The following is a 20,520-nucleotide window of genomic DNA, read 5'->3' as shown; positions in this document are numbered from 1 at the left end:
TTAGACATCTTGCAACACTCCCAGAATTCAACCTTGCTGAAGGACAAACTCCTTTTAGGAAATCCTGGGTCTCATAAGAGCATCAAGGTATTATGATTGTTGGTATACACAGCACGCACAGGCTCTCTGCCCTTTGAAGTACATGGGAGGCGGCTATCAACACCCTAGATCAATCAATCAATCAGAAAATGTGTAAAGCGCGCTACTCACCCGCTATGGTCTGAAGGCGTGGGGAGGAGGGGGAGGCGCTACTGCGTAAACAGCCAGGTCTTGAGTTGTTTCCTGAAGGAGAGATGGTCCTGGGTCAGCCGAAGGTGGGTGGGGAGGGAATTCCATGTCTTGGCCGCCAGGTAGGAGAAGGATCTTCCTGTCAGGGCTCAAGTTTAAATTACCTTTACCTTCTTACCAGTTCTTGCTCGGGAACAAAGATGCTAAGTCCCAAATCCCTCTCGGCAAAGCCAGAAGGTCTATACTCAGAACCCTCTAGTCATTACCTTAAGGGAAGGGGGAAATTGGATAAAATAACAAACAAGAAGAGACTGGTCCAGATAGGTTCCTTCCGTCAGATATCGGTTGGCACCGTCTGGTCTGTCAGTGGAACCTGTAATTTAATGCATCATTACTATCTAGCTTTTCTACTCAAATACTTGAATTTTCACTACTAAATTTCTCACCCACCCTAGCTCTCCTGGACGTCAGCTTCTCTTCTGATTTTTGTATGATTATTTTCTATCTTCCTCATCAATTAGTTGTTACTTGTAAAGGAAAATGACAACATTAGTTTTCTTATCTATTAAATTCTAGCTGTTTTTATTCTTGATATATGTGTCTCACTTACTTCACTAATTGAAGAGACTTTCAGTTTTAGGGGTTTCTGTACTGTGCCTTCTCGGATTTAACCTTTTCTTTTCTCTCTCTCTTATTAGGTTTCCTCGAAGAAAGCTACTGCAGTTCTGGTAAGTATTTACATATTCACATTTGTTTTCAGTAAGAACTCTGTGTTCCTCTTTATCCTGGTGAACTAACTTTCATCTACTATCTCTTGCTTTCTCCCTTCTCTCCTGAATTCTATCTTGGACTTGCTCTGGAGACCCATGAGAACACAACTGTCATTCAGGTGAGATGTAGTTTTATTTGACCTTGCTTGCACGTTGTAGTCTTTTTTCTTGTAAATACGTCACAACTCTCCTAATTGACTTTTGAGTCTATTTACTGTTCATCATCAATAAAATCCAAAGTTACGCTATAGGGATAACTCCCTTCTACTTAGCTCTAGACATCTTGTCTTCTCGTCAGATGCGGAGCGAAACATTCAGTGTCGGCTCTGGATACTCTTGCCTCGGAAAATAACTCGCGCTGGACGAAATTGCCGAGTTCTGTCATAAATCCCGTCTTCTGCTCTCCGGGAATGTAGACAGGGAATTATTTAAACTAAATACCATTAGAATTCCTAAAATGAACAAGCGCTCCTATACACAGGACAAACCAGGGCAGAAACTTCGGTGAAGTGCGTCGTTATGAAAACGCTCGCGTTTCACCTTAATTCTCAGCAGCTGAGCTCCGGGAGACTAGAACGTTCATCTCCCGTTCCATTCTGGCGGCCATCTTAAGTCTCCAGTAGTGGACAAAGGCAGTCCAAGTACAGTGATTAGGGAACTCCTGGCTCTTTTGGGAAGTAAGTAGAACGCAAACACAGGCATCAGTTATAGCGGTTCTGACAGTACCCAGTAAAACTGGATGAATCTTTAACCTGGGTGGTAATTCCACTCGATAAGTGACCTGATTGATTTTCTCTTTTACAGGGTAAGGTCCAATGAATCGGGGCTGAAACTTCCGATTTCTTTTCAACCTCAAGTTCTTAGTGCTCAACCAGACTCGATCCCCTATATTCAATGTTGGACCTTCTCGTCTTTTCCTATCAGCATAAACCTTATATGTTTCTTTGGCCCTAGTAAGGTTGTCTTCTGCCCGCAACTGTATTTGATGTATGTGTGAAACTACTTCTTGGACCGCAGGAACTGTGATATCAGTTTGCCGAATAGTTGCATTTGAATGCCTGCCATAATTTAGATAGAAGGGGGAGTAACCTGTCGAACAGTTCTTCGCATTATTATGGGCAAACTCTGCAGTCCACAAATAGTCCGACCAGTTTCCCTCCTCCTTCAAAAGAAATAATCGCAGGTACTGCTCTAATTCTTGATTCACCCTTTCCGTCTAACCATCTGTCTCCGGATGATAGCTAGAGGAGAATCTGACCTCAGTTCCTAAACCTTCCATAAAGGCTCTCCAGAAATGAGACACAAATTGGGAACCCCTGTCCGAGATTACTATTTTTGGTATTCCATGTATTTTTACTATCTGAGAACTAAAATGGCCTGCTAGCTGTTTTGCAGAAGGAATTCCTTTTAAGGCGGTAAAATGGGCCATCTTGGAAAAGGCATCTACCACTACTAGGATAGTATCATAACCTTGGCTAATAGGTAAGTCAGTAATGAGGTCTAATGTGATAGTGTGCCATGGGTAAGGTGGGGTGGGTAATGGCTGCAGAAGGCCCTTTGGGGCCTGCCTTTCCGATTTTCCCTGAGCGCAGATCTCACAGGACTTAACATACCTCTCAATATCGGAAGTCATCTTCGGCCACCAATAGTGTCTTTTTATCAACTCCTCTGTCTTGGCTTCTCCTTTATGGCCAGCCAGTTTGTCATCATGACACTCCTGCATTATTTGCTGTTGCAGTTCGATGGTTGGTACATATAGAGCATCTTGATGGTAAGGCAACTGATTGATGATTTTTCTATTTGAATCTTCTTTTGCCCAATTCTGCATAGCTTCTGGACTCATGACTTCTGCAATATTTTTTTCCAAACCGATTGAGATGGTGACTCCTATTATTTTAGTACTTGGAATGATTGGTTGACTTTCTGTAACTACCTTCTGAGCTTCTGTACCAATTCTGGACAATGCATCTGCCTTCCCGTTCTGGGCCCCAGGACGATACGCGATTACAAAGTCGTAGTCCGCAAAATACAGTGACCACCTCAATTGTCTGGGAGTAAGGGTTCTCGCTGTCTTTAGAAACTTCAAATTTTTATGATCTGTACACACCGTCACCTGATGTTGAGCTCCCATCAAATAATGTCGCCACTCCTTGAAGGCATCCTTAATAGCTAGCAACTCCTTCTCTGTGATGGTATAATAAATCTCGGCAGAGGTTAATTTTCTGGAGTGATAAGCGACTGGATGCAATTGACCCGTGGTTTTATGTCGTTAAGACAAAACTCCACCCACAACTTGAACGGATGCATCCGTCTCAACGTAGAATGGTTCATTAGGATCCGCATGTAACAGGACTGGTGCGGTGGTAAAATCTGTCTTTAAGGATTGAAAGGCTTCCTCAGCCTCTTTGGTCCATTCAAACTTAATTCCTTTCCTCAGCAATTTGGTAAGAGGAAGAATCTTCCTAGAAAATTCTCCTATGAATCTCCGATAGAAATTGGCAAATCCAATAAAACTTTGGACTTCTTTTACGCTTTAAGGCGATTCCCAGTTCTTTACTGCTTCCACTTTCTTCTGATCCATCAAAATTCCGGAAGGCAAAAGGACGAAACCCAAAAACTCCACCTGTGATACATCAAAGGCACACTTTTCCAGTTTTACAAACAATTTGTTCTCTTGTAGCTTCTTCAACACCCTTTTAACTTGCTCACGGTGCCTTGTCACATCGGAGGAGTATATCAAGATGTCATCTATGTACACAATAGCACATTGGTCTATAAATTCCTTCAAGATGTCGTTGATGAAGTGCTGAAAGGCAGCTGGGGCATTGTATAATCCATAAGGCATCACCTGATATTCAAAAAGCCCAAACCTTGTCCGAAAGGCCGTCTTCCACTCGTCTCCTTCACGCATTTGGACTAGGTGATAAGCGCCCCTCAGGTCTAATTTTGTATAGATTCGAGCCCCTTTTACTTGGTCCAAGAGTACGGAGATCAATGGCAGGGGGTACCGATTTTTCTTGGTAATTTTGTTGATTGCCCTGTAATCGATGCACGTCCGCAAGTCTCCCTCCTTCTTCGGGACAAAAAATAATGGAGACGAGACAGGGGACTAGGAGGGTCGAATGAATCCATTTGCGAGATACTTGTCCAAATACTCTTTCAGATGATGATTTTCTTTCTCCGTTAGCGCATAAACTCGACTGCATGGTAAATTCGAACCAGTTTCCAAATCTATTTTGCAGTCTTATACCCGATGTGGAGGTAGTTGTTCCGCCTCCACTCCGTTGAACACATCTTTGAACTCTGCATACTCTTCAGGAATTTCCAGAACATCGATTACGCACATGGAATGTCCCAGAGAACACAAGGATAAGGCCAGATTACTCTCCCAGGACTTTTCCGCAATCCCAAAATAATTTTCAAGGCAATATCTCGAGTTCATCACGATGGTTCTGGAACTCCAATCGATCGTTGGATTGTGCTCGGTAAGCCATGGAAGACCTAAAATTAATTGAAATTGTGGAGCATCAATCAAATTGAACTGAATTCTCTCCTTATGCCCATCTCCAGAGACTAGTTGTATTAACTCGGTGTGGCTCACTATCGGTCCCGACGAAAGGTTGGTTCCGTCCACCGCCCGGACAGGTTCACTCCTTATCTTTTTGATAGCTTGAATGCCCACCTTTGCTGCAAATCTCAAATCACAAAAATTTCCGGTGGCTCCTGAATCTATCATGACTGATACTTCCGTCAGAATTGTTTCTCTGAATCTCACTTCCATAGACAGGTTCAAATGTGGAGCTGCCGATTGCAGGGTATTCGCTACTTGATGCTCATTTGGAGTTATTTCTTTGATCGCACCCACCTGTTCAACTCCTCCCACAGGTGGTGCCGTTAGTTTTCCTTCGGCTTGTAAATATTTCTGGGCTTCTTCGGGCAATTTCTCACGTAGTGTCCCACGGTTCCACAGTACAGACATAAATTCCCAACTCTTCTCTTGTCTTTCTCCTCTTTGGACAAGGGACCCCTTATTGTTCCAATCTGCATAGGTTCAGTTCCGTGTTGGTTTTCCACACTTCTCGAGCTATCTGATCGAACTCTGTCAAATCTTGGCGTAATCGTTCTAAAGTCCTTTTTCTTTTCACCTCTTCTTTCTCTCAGGCGAAAGTCTATCTCCAAGACCAAATCTATTAGTGCCCAAATCTCCGTGGGTCGATTTGGAATTTGAGCCAAGGTATCTTTTAATTCATCTCTTAATCCTCGATAAAACACTGCTGCTCTCTTGCTTTCTGGCCAGTTTGTCTCCACCACCAACGTGTTGAACTGGGCCAAGTAAGCTATTAAATCTCGGTTCCCTTGCCGTAAGTCGAGCAGTTCATTATCAACCAGTTGGGATATTCTCCGTCTGTCAAATATCCGAAGGAATTCTTGCTTAAATTCTTCAAAATTCCTTAATAGAGGATCATCCCGGGAGATAAGGGGCATTGACCATGACGCTGCGTCTCCACTCAGATATGAGAGTATGAACGCCACCCTAGACTGCGCATCAGGGAAGATCGAAGGGCGGCACATAAAGTGTAGTGAGCTCACTGGTTAGAGGCGGCAGACCCGAGAGCAGAGGACGGCCCGGGACCAGGGTTCGATTCCCGGCGCGGCAGGTTTCTGGACTAGGGTCAGCGGACTCGATAATTCTCTCGCCTCGGTGCCCACTCTGATCAGCGATCACACTCGGCAACTCTGGGCATTAGCTTGCCTCATCTTCACTAACGGCCCCACCAGACCGCCGGGGATGCCCGGTCTCACCCTGGAGATACCCATTAAGGGACCATCTCTCAGGGAAGCCAGGAAGGGTTTCGCAGCGGTCGAAGCGCCTTGGGACCCTCCGGGTAAGTAGTGCGCTATATAAATGCCTATACATTTACATTGTGAAAGAAATATTTGCGCCTTCTGAGGATCTCCATTAAATCTTTCGGGAGCAGCTAATGGAATAACTGGTGATAGGGAATGAATTACCTGTGTGGTGGATCTATTAGTAGCTTCTAATACTGGGTTCATTGCTTCCCTTTCCAGTGTACTAGATGACCTGAGTCTTAAGGCTAATTCTGCAGTTTCCTTTCTGGCACTGACTACTTCTTGTCTAAGACTTTGATTTTCCTCTCTGACCACTCCCAGTTCCTTTTGTATTGCATCTAGAATTGTTCCAAGGGATTGCATGTCTATTCCCTCCGCCATCTCTGTTCAGGTGCGAAAACAACTTGGGCACTTCACTCTGTCAGGGCTCAAGTTTAAATTACCTTTACCTTCTTACCAGTTCTTGCACGGGAACAGAGATGCTAAGTCCCAAATCCCTCTCGGCAAAGCCAGAAGGTCTATGCTCAGAACCCTCTAGTCATTACCTTAAGGGAAGGGGGAAATTGGATAAAATAACAAACAAGAAGAGACTGGTCCAGATAGGTTCCTTCCGTCAGATATCGGCTGGCACCGTCTGGTCTGTCAGTCGAACCTGTAATTTAATGCATCATTACTATCTAGCTTTTCTACTCAAATACTTGAATTTTCACTACTAAATTTCTCACCCACCCTAGCTCTCCTGGATGTTAGCTTCTCTTCTGATTTTTGCATGATTATTTTCTATCTTCCTCATCAATTAGTTGTTACTTGTAAAGGAAAATGACAACATTAGTTTTCTTATATATTAAATTCTAGCTGTTATTATTCTTGACATATGTGTCTCACTTACTTCACTAATTGAAGAGACTTTCAGTTTTAGGGGTTTCTGTACTGTGCCTTCTCGGATTTAACGTTTTCTTTTCTGTCTCTCTTATTAGGTTTCCTCAAAGAAAGCTACTGCAGTTCTGGTAAGTATTTACATATTCACATTTGTTTTCAGTAAGAACTCTGTGTTCCTCTTTATCCTGGTGAACTAACTTTCATCTACTATCTCTTGCTTTCTGCCTTCTCTCCTGAATTCTATCTTGGACTTGCTCTGGAGACCCACGAGAACACAACTGTCATTCAGGTGAGAATTAGTTTTATTTGACCTTGCTTGCACGTTGTAGTCTTTTTTCTTGTAAATACGTCACAACTCTCCTAATTGACTTTTGAGTCTATTTATTGTTCATCATCAATAAAATCCAAAGATACACTATAGGGATAACTCCCTTCTACTTAGCTCTAGACATCTTGTCTTCTAGTCAGATGAGGACCGAAACGTTCAGTGCCGGCTCCGGATACTCTTGCCTCGGGAAATAACTCGCGCTGGACGGAATTGCCGAGTTCTGTCATAAATCCCGTCTTCTGCTCTCCGGGAATGTAGACCGGGAATTATTTAAACTAAATACCATTAGAATTCCTAAAATGAACAAGCGCTCCTATACACAGGACCAACCAGGGCAGAAACTTCGGTGAAGTGCGTCGTTATGAAAACGCTCAAGCTTCACCTTAACTCTCAGCAGCTGAGCTTCGGGAGACTAGAACGTTCATCTCCCGTTCCATTCTGGCGGCCATCTTAAGTCTCCAGTAGTGGACTAAGGCAGTCCAAGTACAGTGATTAGGGAACTCCTGGCTCTTTTGGGAAGTAAGTAGACCGCAAACACAGGCATCAGTTATAGTGGTTCTGACACTTCCTCCGGCGGTGGTTCTGCGGATTCTTGGGACGGTGGCGAGGGCGAGGCTGGCTGACCGGAGCTGGCAGATGGGTGTGTAGAATGTGAGGCGGCTGTTGAGGTATTTGGGGCCCATGTCGTGGAGAGCCTTGTGTGCGTGGGTGAGGAGTCTGAACGTGATCCTCTTGCTGATGGGGAGCCAGTGCAGGTCTCTCAGATGGGCAGAGATGTGGCCGTGACGGGGGCTGTCCAGGATGAGTCGTGCAGAAGCGTTCTGTATGCGCTGGAGTCTTTTCTGGAGTTTGGCTGTGGTTCCCACATAGAGGGTGTTTCTGTAGTCCAGGGCCTGGGTGACCGTCTTCCTGGTTTTGGTGGGGATCCACCAGAAGAACTTTCGCAGCATGCGCAGGGTGTTGAAACAGGATGACGAGACGGCGTTGACTTGTTTGGTCATCGTGAGGGAGGAGTCCGGGATGAAGCCCAGGTTGCGTGCATAGTTCGTTGGCTTGGGGGCGGAGCCCAGGGCCAGGAGTCGTCCCAGGCAGAGGGGGAAGGTCCCAAGATGAGGACTTCCGTCTTGTCTGAGTTCAGTTTCAGACGGCTGAGACTCATCCATTCCGCGACAATAACAATGACTGGTCTGACACTCTACGGGCACCCTGAGAGGCAGCCATTTTGGCTTGTCTCCATTTTATCCAGAGTAAATACCTTCATAGGGGGTACTACCCAGTGTATCATCTGCAGTGCATGGGGCTGATATGCTCTCAATCATGTCTCCATTTCCGAAACCACACAGTTTGGGGTTTTACAGTCTTGACTCACTTTTGGGGGGAGGTGACCTCTTGTCTTGGAGGAGTTCTCTTCTGCACCATTCCACTGGACTGGAGACTGACTCAGCTACATATTGTAGAGAAACTTGGCGGCAATAGATACAAGCGTGCCCTCCTATTTTCTAGGGTTAACTTTAGCAAAGAGGGATATAGCCAAATCATGGAACGGTGACCACGCTCCTTCTCCGACAGTGTGGAAGCAGGTTTTAGACCAGTGAATGGGGGTTGAGGTCACGGTGTGCCAGGCAAGGGTCTGTCCCCGAAAACATAACAAAATCAGGAAAAGGTGGGCGGACTATAAGGGTATTATTCTGGAGCCTGTTTGTTCTCTTTACTCATGTATTGAGTAAGAGATTTAAACCTATGGGGCTGTTGGAGGTGGACAAAGGGAGCACATTTTTTTACTCTCGTTCATTAAGATTTTTGGGTCCAGCAGGTGGGATGGCTATATGAAACTTATTGTTCATGGCTTAGGTTACTGTTAATGATCACTTTGTTTGCTTTATTTTCCTTACACATATCGGCCTACAAGCCGGGCTATCTCAGCAAAATCTAATAAAATTTGTTATGAAAAAATATATATATTTCATCCTAAAGTAATATTTGTTTTTTATTTATATACTTTTCGCAGCATTGAATAAAATGCATATATATTTAAAAAAAATCAAAATGAATTAATGTATTTTAAATTATTTCCTAGTGGGTTCTATTTTAAGTCCTTGTCTCAATTATTTTATGTGAGAGGATGCTGGCAAACCAGTGGTTAGCCATGTTTGATACTGGACTTATTCCAGGCCTGAATTAGAGTGCATGATCACTGTTTTGGGTCATTTGGGCTGCAGTAAATATAGAAATACACTCTGTGATAGCAATGGACGTACTCTTTTTGTGGGTGGGTGTTGGACATGGCCCTTTATGCGGGGTCTCCCCCAGAGTTTTGCCTTCAGTTGCTGAACCACTTTACATTGGCAATAGGACTTTGTGCATTTTTTTCATTGTAACCAGTGGTAATGTGCATGGTACGATTAGCATGATTGGTACATGTATTTTATTTGTAAGTCACTAATAAATGGTATTATATATACCCAGGGCCTGTAAATTGAATGCTGCTAATGGGCAGCAGAATCCATTGTGCCACCCAAAACGTAGCCTTTTCTAACAGGTCTCCGGCCTGCTACTGCTGGTCTAAGCCTTTGTTTTCATTACATTACATAGCATTTCATTACATAAGGTCACCCCTAAAGTACGCACTTAAGGCTCATGGGTCATTGTATTTAAAAAGTAGGATATGCAGGTTTAACCTTTACATGAAAAACTCCAAAAGCTGTTTTTCTCTGTTGCAAGACCTATTTTTCAGATTGACTAGCACTGGGTTACCTCATTGCATTTAATAAGTGCTAGTTTTGGATCGAGGGCTGATAGAGATTTGTTGTTGAGACTCTAATTATTATAATGTACAATCCTCTTTAATGGTGAAGTCAGATTTTAAGTCACAGTTCTAAAAATGCCACATTTGGAAAGATGCATTTTTTGCCTCTCTACCAGTGTCCTAGTTCACATTACTGTGAATGCTCTCCTGCTAGGGTTTCCGTATGCTTTCTAGACAGTGACACTAGGTGATTATGTGTGGACAGGATAGGCCATCCTCCCAAAATGGTTGGGGAATAGTTGTACCCTGTCCCACTTACATATCAAAGGGCTTTGCCTCCAGCACACACAAAGGAACTGACACTAGCGATTGGTCACAACAGACTTCTTGGAGCCTGGACAGAGGAATGGAAAACATTACAGAGCCAGATTTGTGGGTATTAAAGGGAATTCCCCACTTCAAAGGAAGGAACCAGGTATACATATTGGACCTCCAAAGTCACTCTTCAGTGGACATTACAGAAGGAGGACCACCTTGTTCTCCAGATGACCAGCCTGTTACTTGGGGCCTGCCTTGTTCCCCAGAGTACTGCCCTGCTGTTTGAGGCTTGCCCTGCTCTCCGACAAGGAATTTCTGAGCCGCTTCCAACATCCCAGGCTAATCTATGTAACTACGAGGGTCAGTTGGTCGGAAGGACCGCCCCACCCGCCCTGGAGGAGGAATCGCCATTGTCCACAAATCCACCCTCTGACTGTGCACACTCCCCAAAGAGCCCACAGACCTGAAGGAACACCTACATTTCAAGATACAGGCCAGCCCTACCACCACCCTCCATGGAACTCTCATCTACCTACCCCCGGACCCTGCGGACCAATCACCAACTCCATCACGGATATCATCTTCCCACAAGACATCGCATCTACCAACATACCCTACTGGGTGACCTCAACTTCCACCTCGGCAACAAACTAGACCCCAACACCACATCTTATTGGACGCTGCCAGATTGTGACCCAACCCACACACTCAGCAGGATACACCCTCGACCCCTTTCACTACAGGAAACTCCATCCCTTTCAGCCACAACACGGAATTCCTGTGGACAGACCAACAATGCATTCACTTCACCTTCAGAAAACCCACCATCCACATACACCAGCATCTGCTCCCACAAAGAAAATGGACCAAAATCACAGAAGACCAGCTCACCTCCTCACTCAGCAACTCCACCCCAACCACGTGGAAGATGACGACCCAACACTGCAGCCCGAACTCTGCACAGATGGATCTCCGACAGCGCCAACACCATAGCCCCCTTCAAGAAGAACAACAGCACAACTCCTGTGGACAGACCAAAGATGCATCCACTTCACCTTCAGAACACCCACCATCCACAAACACCAGCATCTGCTCCCACAAAGAAACTGGACCAAAATCACAGAAGACCAGCTCACCTCCTCACTTAGCAAATCCACCCCAACCACCGAGGAAGATGACAATCCCAACACCGGAGCCCGAACTCTGCACAGATGGATCTCCAACAGTGCCAACACCATAGCCCCTTCAAAAAGAACAACAACGAACACGCCAAGAAAGCCAGATGATTTACCACCGAACTTCAAGAGTCCAGCCGCACATGCCGTCACCTCAAAAAGGCCTTGAGGAATTCCAAATCCACAGAAGCCCACAACAACTTCAGAGCCGCCATCAACACCCACCTCCAACTCATCAGAAATACGAGAAATACAGTGATCAAAGACAGAATCTCCACACACACACACAACAGCAAAGAGCTCTTCAGCGTCATCAAGGAGTTCGCCCAACCCACCAGCGAGTCTACTGACATCCCTCCCTCACAAGACCTCTGGAACAAACTCAGCAAGTTCTTCCACTATAAAATCAAGAACAACTACGACATCTTCGACCAAGATAACCAACACAGTGAACCCTTACCAGCCACCCCGACACCCTGAAGCCAACGATTGACAGCTGGACAGCCCTCACCACCGAACACACACTGAAGACGATAAAGGCAATCCACTCCGGGCCCCCACGGACCCCTGCCCCCACACATTTTCAACGTAGCCGCCAACACTATCGCACCCATAGTTCGTCACATCATCAACAGCTCACTGGCGAACGCCTCCTTCCCCAATAACTGGAAACACGCCGGGATCAAACCCCTCCTGTAGAAGCCCTCAGCGGACAACACCGACGTAAAAAAACTACAGACCCACCTCCCTGTTCTCGTTTCCAGCAAAAGTAATCAAGAAAGCCATCACCAACTAACTTCCCACCTTCATCAAAGAGCACAACATCATCAACTCCTCCCAATCCGGCTTCAGAAAAAGAGACATCACAGAAACCGCCCTCTTCGCCGCAACAGAGGACATCCGCAACTTCCTGGACAGATGAGAAACAGTAGCCCTCATCTTCCTCGACCTCTCAGCAGCCTTCAACACAGTCTCTCACCGCACCCTAACACACAGACTCCACGAAGCAGAGATCCAGGACAAGGCCCTCGACTAGATCTCCTCTTTCCTTTCTGGCAGAACGCAGCGGGTCAGACTCTATCCCTTCCTCTCAGACCCTACACCTACCACCTGCGGAGTCCCCCAGAGATCCTCCCTCATCCCCACGCTCTTCAACGTCTACATGGCTCCACTCGTCCTCATTGTCAAAACCCACGGACTCAACATTGTTTCATATGCAGAAGACACCCAGCTCATCCTCTCCCTATCCAACGAACCCAAAGCAGCCAAACACAACTTTCAAGAAGGCATAGAAGCTGTCGCCAAATGGATGAAAAGCAGCTGCCTACAACTAAACACTGCCAAAACAGAAGTACTCATCATGGGCCCACACCCTGATGCCTAGAATGACACCTGGTGGCCCCCTACCCTTGGAAGCCCACTCACCCCCACAGACCACGCACGCAACCTTGGAATCATCCTGGACTCCAAGCTCAAAATGGACCGCCAGATCAACTCTGTTGCATCCTCTGCTTCCACACCCTCCACCTCCTACGTAAGAACTTCAAATGGATCCCCCTAGAGCACAGAAAGACCGTCACTCACACCCTTGTCACCAGCAGACTTGGCTACGGCAACGCACTCTACTGCAGAATAAACAAAAACCTCTCCGCAAGCTACAAAACATCCAAAACGCCGCCTAAGACTGGTCCTCAACCTGCAAAGACACTGCCATATCTCCCAGCACCAGCGCACACTCCACTATCTCCCCATTGAGGCCAGAATCACCTTCAAGATTCTCCCCACACATAAAAAGCCCTTCACAACACTGGACCAGCATACCTGAACAGCCAACTCGAATTCCACGCACCCCAAAGGACCCTATGATCAGCCCAGCTCTCTAACGCCATGGTCCCCCGCACCAGAAAGACTAGATTGGGAGGCCGCTCCTTCTCCTTCCTTGCGGCCAGAGCCTGGAACGACCTACGGCTTCACCTCAGATAGACAACATCACTCCCCATCTTCACGAGAAACCTCAAAACCTGGCTTTTCGATACACCTCCTCCTTGATGGACTAGAACCCGCACTTCCCCTCCTCTCCAACACCTTGAGACCCTTACGGGTGAGTAGTCGCGCTTAACAAACACATGATTGATTGATTGTTGGCTGACCTTCTGTTGTAAATTATAACAAATTCCAAAGTCTCCCTCCAACTGGCCAGCTGATCTGCTGCAATTGGGTCTGCCTTGAATGCATTTGAAACTGCCTGGACCTGAAACTGGGCCTGCTCGAACTCTGCTGGCATCTACTACAGTGTGTCCCTGATGCCCAAGATGTGCTTGTCCAAGTCTTGGACCCTTAGCTTGCGGAAGAATGCACTCTTCTTAAAGAAAATGTGAAATCTTGAAGTTTTGGGCTGTTTGTGCTCGTTCACACGAGAACCTGCCACCCATGCCGCTCGCACAAGAATAGCTGCTGTGGCCTGGACTCTTCGAGCTACAGCGACGCCTGCCAATGCAAGACCTGAACTTCACATTTCAGCTGAAACAACCAGCGGTGACCGCCAATGCAAAGCTCTTGCAAGGACCTAGCATTACTCCCCATTAGAACTTCGTACCACAGCGACGATCATCCTTGACTCCAGGCCTGCTCTTGAGACTCCATTGACGACCACCCACAATGTTCTCCCAGCTCTTTCTGGCTTCCTTCACAAATAAAACTGCCGGAATTTGAGAAGTTAACTTTTTCAGCATGACTAACCTAATCTCTGTATATGGCAAGAACTCCATCTTGGCAGGCCTGACTTTCCTCTGTGTAGCTCAACCAGATGACCATCAGTGAAGCTTTGTGCTTTAAGCGCTATGTCAACCTAAAACTTTGAAAATGAATATCTACAGTTCTACTGACAGATGAATAGCTGTTTAACTGAATGCAGAGACTGATGAATCACTCATGTACCCACTAACTCATTCATCAAACAAAGCAGCCTTCAATCTTGCACTAACCCATGTATGTAGGCACCTAACCATCCATTTAGCGAGTTGCCCACTTTTTCACTCACTCCTTCACAGATTCGCGCATACCAATGACTCATTTATTCAAATAGGTTTAAATCTATATCTAGGGCTAAACACTACTTTTGAAATATCTACTTAGGACAAAGTATTACAGTTCAATGCATTTTTATCAAAAGAAGAGCTAAAGCACATACATGAATCCCTTGGAAGCTTTAAATCAAAGCAATGTAGTAAAATGTAGAAAAACTGTGTTTACAACACAGGGTTTATATAGGCAAAGATGATGCTTCCCATGTACGTGTCTGAAGACTAGGGTAATATTTGAAGGCAGCATAATAAAAGAGTAACAATAAATGAAAGCTTATTAATTTTACTTGAAGTTCCCTTTTGCCTGCAGAAGGGAGATATCGAAGGAAAGATGGAGAGAATGCAAAAACCTCTAACCCCTGTTGATGTGACTCATGTGACATGGCTCTAAAGTTTTTGTAAGCAAGTATGTGACATTTATAGCATGTCCCCAACCAAAGGCAGAAGAGTGCTATACTAGGTCAAAATATTTAACAACAAGGGGTGGTGATGGACAGAGTTTCTGAATTAAGCAGAATACTCTCACCCAGTCAAGAGATCAGGGCTAGATCCAACACCGTTTTTAGCTCACTGCACCATCCCAGCTCAGAACCTGGCTATATGCAAATTAGTCTGTTCCTGTCCCAGTGCATGATGGGAACAGGGCAAACCAAACTACCAAGCCAATTCTTACACTGGGAAGGAAACAAGTTTCCGGGGGCCGGTTTCTGGCGTTTCAGCCGTCGTCGGCCCGGCTTGCTTGAATCCTGATGGTTCAATGAGCAAGGGACTCACATCTGAGTATACCCTTCCACACTTAGGGTGGACAAAATATTTAACAACAAGGGGTGGTGATGGACAGAGTTTCTGAATTAAGCAGAATACTCTCACCCAGTCAAGAGATCAGGGCTAGATCCAACACCGTTTTTTAGCTCACTGCACCATCCCAGCTCAGAACCTGGCTATATGCAAATTAGTCTGTTCCTGTCCCAGTGCATGATGGGAACAGGGCAAACCAAACTACCAAGCCAATTCTTACACTGGGAAGGAAACAAGCTTCCGGGGACCGGTTTCTGGCATTTCAGCCGTCGTCCGCCCGGCTTGCTTGAATCCTGATGGTGCAATGAGCAAGGGACTCACATCTGAGTATACCCTTCCACACTTAGGGTGGACAAAATATTTAACAACAAGGGGTGGTGATGGACAGAGTTTCTGAATTAAGCAGAATACTCTCACCCAGTCAAGAGATCAGGGCTAGATCCAACACCGTTTTTTAGCTCACTGCACCATCCCAGCTCAGAACCTGGCTATATGCAAATTAGTCTGTTCCTGTCCCGGTGCATGATGGGAAGAGGGCAAACCAAACTACCAAGCCAATTCTTACACTGGGAAGGAAACAAGCTTCCAGGGACCGGTTTCTGGCATTTCAGTCGTCGTCGGCCCGGCTTGCTTGAATCCTGATGGTGCAATGAGCAAGGGACTCACATCTGAGTATACCCTTCCACACTTAGGGTGGACAAAATATTTAACAACAAGGGGTGGTGATGGACAGAGTTTCTGAATTAAGCAGAATACTCACACCCAGTCAAGAGATCAGGGCTAGATCCAACACCGTTTTTTAGCTCACTGCACCATCCCAGCTCAGAACCTGGCTATATGCAAATTAGTCTGTTCCTGTCCCAGTGCATGATGGGAACAGGGCAAACCAAACTATCAAGCCAATTCTTACACTGGGAAGGAAACAAGCTTCCTGAGATAAATAACGGTGATGGCTCAAGCCCTGATCTTTGGACTGGGTAAGAGTGGTCTGCTTAATTCAGACACTCTGTTCATCACCACCCCCTTTTCCGAATCGTTTTTGGCCACTATAGGTGTGGCAGGGTATACTCAGACATGAGTCCCTTTCTCACTGCACCATCAGGATTCAAGCAAGCCGGGCCGACGACGGCTGAAATGCCAGAAACCGGTCCCCGGTAGCTTGTCTCCTTTCTGGTGAAGAATTGGCTTGGTAGTTTAGTCTGCCCTGTTCCCATGATGCACTGGGCCAGGGACAGACTGATTTGCATATAGCCAGGTTCTGAACTGGGATGGTGCAGTGAGATAAATAACGGTGATGGATCAAGCCCTGATCTTTGGACTGGGTAAGAGTGGTCTGCTTAATTCAGACACTGTTCATCACCACCCCCTTTTCTGAATCGTTTTTGGTCACTATAGGTGTGGCAGGGTATACTCAGACATGAGTCCCTTTCTCACTGCACCATCAGGATTCAAGCAAGCCGGGCCGACGACGGCTGAAATGCCAGAAACCGGTCCCCGGTAGCTTGTCTCCTTTCTGGTGAAGAATTGACTTGGTAGTTTAGTCTGCCCTGTTCCCATGATGCACTGGGCCAGGGACAGACTGATTTGCATATAGCCAGGTTCTGAACTGGGATGGTGCAGTGAGATAAATAACGGTGATGGATCAAGCCCTCATCTTTGGACTGGGTAAGAGTGGTCTGCCTAATTCAGACACTCTGTTCATCACCACCCCCTTTTCTGAATCGTTTTTGGCCACTATAGGTGTGGCAGGGTATACTCAGACATGAGTCCCTTTCTCACTGCACCATCAGGATTCAAGCAAGCCGGGCCGACGACGGCTGAAATGCCAGAAACCGGTCCCCGGTAGCTTGTCTCCTTTCTGGTGAAGAATTGGCTTGGTAGTTTAGTCTGCCCTGTTCCCATGATGCACTGGGCCAGGGACAGACTGATTTGCATATAGCTAGGTTCTGAACTGGGATGGTGCAGTGAGATAAATAACGGTGATGGATCAAGCCCTGATCTTTGGACTGGGTAAGAGTGGTCTGCTTAATTCAGACACTCTGTTCATCACCACCCCCTTTTCTGAATCGTTTTTGGCCACTAAAAGTGTGGCAGGGTATACTCAGACATGAGTCCCTTTCTCACTGCACCATCAGGATTCAAGCAAGCCGGGCCGACGGCGGCTGAAATGCCAGAAACCGGTCCCCGGTAGCTTGTCTCCTTTCTGGTGAAGAATTGGCTTGGTAGTTTAGTCTGCCCTGTTCCCATGATGCACTGGGCCAGGGACAGACTGATTTGCATATAGCCAGGTTCTGAACTGGGATGGTGCAGTGAGATAAATAACGGTGATGGATCAAGCCCTCATCTTTGGACTGGGTAAGAGTGGTCTGCTTAATTCAGACACTCTGTTCATCACCACCCCCTTTTCTGAATCATTTTTGGCCACTATAGGTGTGGCAGGGTATACTCAGACATGAGTCCCTTTCTCACTGCACCATCAGGATTCAAGCAAGTCGGGCCGACGACGGCTGAAATGCCAGAAACCGGTCCCCGGTAGCTTGTCTCCTTTCTGGTGAAGAATTGGCTTGTTAGTTTAGTCTACCCTGTTCCCATGATGCACTGGGGCAGGGACAGACTGATTTGCATATAGCCAGGTTCTGAACTGGGATGGTGCAGTGAGATAAATAACGGTGATGGATCAAGCCCTGATCTTTGGACTGGGTAAGAGTGGTCTGCTTAATTCAGACACTCTGTTCATCACCACCACCCCCTTTTCTGAATCATACTAGGTCAAAGGCATCTATATAGTCAACAAGTGATTTGAGAGGTAGCTAGTTTATGAATTGTTACTACAAAGTAGAAGATGCACAGGCTACATGTAATAGCAGGGCACGCCTATTTTGAACCTTTATTTAAATCTATTCATTTGTTCATTGTCATTCAGGCCTTTTGTTTTGAAGCCAGTAACGCAGTCACTCATTTTAATATCTCACTTCTTATCACAAAATCAGACCAGTTTAAACACTGTACGTAAAAGTTGTTCTGATTAGAGAAAGTACATGGCTGTTGTATAAGCCTGCACCACGTGTCATTTTGAGCCATTCCAGATTTTTAGCCAGCACTATTTCGCACACCAGGTTTATTAGGCCAATACTTTCAATACTAAAAATGAAACTCCAAGTCGCTGTTGACCAAAAAGCCAGGAGTGACTTGAGATGTCACACATAACATGTGGTACTTCATAAATATGTTAATGGAGATCAATATAATTGGAGAAATCTAAAATAACATATTAGAAGGTTACCCAAGACAAGACAGTCATTTCCTAAGTAAGAAGAGAGGAATTTGTGGTCTGGTTGTCAGTTACTTTTGTGCGTAGACACACCCACCAGATATGTGTGGCTACTGGGAACTACTTCAAGAATGAATAATGAACAACATGTATCTGAATCTCAGAACTTATATCTATTTGTGCAGTATATTGCTGTGAACTTTCTGTTCTTTTCTCAATTACATTTCTGACCAACATTGTGTCCTCCCTGTTGATTCAAAGGTCAAGATGACCTTAAAAAGATTCATCTTCAAACAGATCAAATCAATTTTACAAAAAGCAACTTGCTGGTCTCGGCAGGATGTATCATGTTCTTATTACCTTCTTTGGAATAATGTCATCTGCTCCAAGAAAAAATGCCTAATAGCAAACAAAAGCATACAAAGCATTTGTGAATTCAACATCGCTACCATTTTCACATTAAAGGAGTAGCAGTTTTGGGGCATAGGTGCAGGTATGAATCTACTACTTATATATTTGGGGACATGGCCGTGTCTCTGGCTGCACTATTTTTTCAGCCAAAGACTGTCATGTACGACGATCCAAAATGTAAATGAAACGGGCAAGAAAGATAATGGCTGGAGGAGGCGGACCTAATTGACCACCTAATTCATGCTATTTTACGAGCTTATTCAATATTTGAAGGGCAATTCAACATAGGAGTTACTGAAGCAGTCAGACCAAAAGCTCCTTTTGTATGATTTTTCGTGTTGTTGTTATTGCTACAAGAGGGTGACAGACAGCTGAAACTCTCTCTACAACAGAACAAAAAATACCCATAAAACCAACATAACTTCTTTCAGTAGCCTGCTCCATTTTTGCTGATTGCTAGTAGACTTAAGCAGGAAGCTTTATTTCTGTCTACAGAGACAAACATTACGCGTGTGGATGCAGTTAGAAAGGTACAAGGGAACCACGGGGGAAAATGTGGCATCAACAAGGGGGTGAAGTGGTGGTTCTCTTCAGTATTTATCTTGTCTTCAGTATTCAAACCAAGTCTATCATAAAGAGGAAATTGGTAAAAGACTAAAATAGAACATTTAAGCCTGGTTAATGGAGGGAAAGGAGGAACCGTGTATACATACTGATTACACATGACCTCATTTCCAAGTAAAAACCTGGATATGAAGTTATTTACTGCACTTGGTAAATTACTCACCATGGGATTAATAGTATTTACTAGATGTTAAATATTTCACCTCATTGAGCCCACTTGTAATTGGGACACAAGGGGGCACATGCATTATTCTAAATATCGGCCGCAAAGGGGCAGATTCGCGACCAGTATTTTTGCATTTAGGATGCTTCAACCCAAATGCAAATTCGCAGATTAAGTAATCGCAAAATTTGCGAATACATAAATTGTGAATGCATTTAGGGCATCTCAAATTGCGATTCCCTAAATGCAATGCATGATGCAATTTGAAATGTCAATTTTGCAATTAGGGATCGCAAATTACCATCAATTTAAAGTTCCATGTTATACACACACACATGCCCCAAAGTGTGTGCACAAAATGTGGTTACATGGCAATTTCAGGGGTGCATCAGGGTAACCTTTTATCACCCTTGCACCCTTGAAATTGCATGCCCTATTTGCGAGTACCTATTAGGCACTTGCAAATTGCGCATGCAATTCCCATTCATTCCTATGGCCCTCTAGGCCCATAGAAGTGAATGGGAAGCTAGTCCTTAATTGCGAATAGCAATTTACCATTGCGGAATATGTAGGAATCACAATTTTTTTTAGCAATTCCTACATACATAGGGAATTGCGATTCTTAAAAGGCAATTTCTAAAAAAATCGCTATTAAGGAATTGCAATTCTTATGTTGATGCATGTGCCTCTAGACTTCTTCAAATGGGAGACAAACATACATAAGAATATGTAACAAATATTGTGTTTTCTGTTGCCTCTTTTGCAAGTTGTCTGCATTGTCTGGGCAGTTACTTTCGTATGGGCTTCACAAGTTTGTGTTCTTTTGTGACTCAAGCTAAATTCAGATGGCACTAATTGATTCGCCAATTATTTCA

General features: G+C 45.1%; 1 protein-coding gene across 2 annotated transcripts in view; it reads right to left on the bottom strand.

Moving 5' to 3' along the window:
- Window positions 1–20,520, bottom strand: part of THEMIS (thymocyte selection associated) — a 660,092-nt gene that overhangs the window by 105,890 nt on the left and 533,682 nt on the right. The window lies entirely within an intron of this gene.

Source organism: Lissotriton vulgaris, chromosome 6 (genome assembly GCF_964263255.1).
Source record: "Lissotriton vulgaris chromosome 6, aLisVul1.2, whole genome shotgun sequence".
NCBI classification, from domain to species: domain Eukaryota; kingdom Metazoa; phylum Chordata; class Amphibia; order Caudata; family Salamandridae; genus Lissotriton; species Lissotriton vulgaris.
Note: the sequence above shows the minus strand (reverse complement) of the source record. Positions and strands in the feature narration are given on the sequence as shown.